Below are 348 nucleotides of genomic sequence, written 5' to 3'. Positions count from 1 at the left end.
ACAGGAGTTACAAGATTCACTCAAAGCAAAAGAAATCATGGTGAAGAGGTTTGACAAAAGTAAAACAAAAGTAATCAATTAAAGAAAGAAAGGTAATGAATGTCCTATCTAGGTCTCATGTTTGATACTACTACAGGGTGTTCTAGGCAATGCAACTAGGTTATCAAGGGAGCCGACGACACCATCTTCGAGTGGCGTCAAACTTCGGACTCCTTGTTCCTCAGTCGGATTGGGCATTTTAACAAACAATTGGTCCACAACTTCTCACGGGACTCGGCTTCCCGGACCAAGCGTGTGGATGTGGCCGATTACGACTCATATAGGTCCGATATCTCGCAACCTATACAT

This window comes from Ipomoea triloba, chromosome 16 (assembly GCF_003576645.1).
Source record: "Ipomoea triloba cultivar NCNSP0323 chromosome 16, ASM357664v1".
Taxonomy (NCBI): domain Eukaryota; kingdom Viridiplantae; phylum Streptophyta; class Magnoliopsida; order Solanales; family Convolvulaceae; genus Ipomoea; species Ipomoea triloba.
This window is presented reverse-complemented; position numbering follows the sequence as displayed.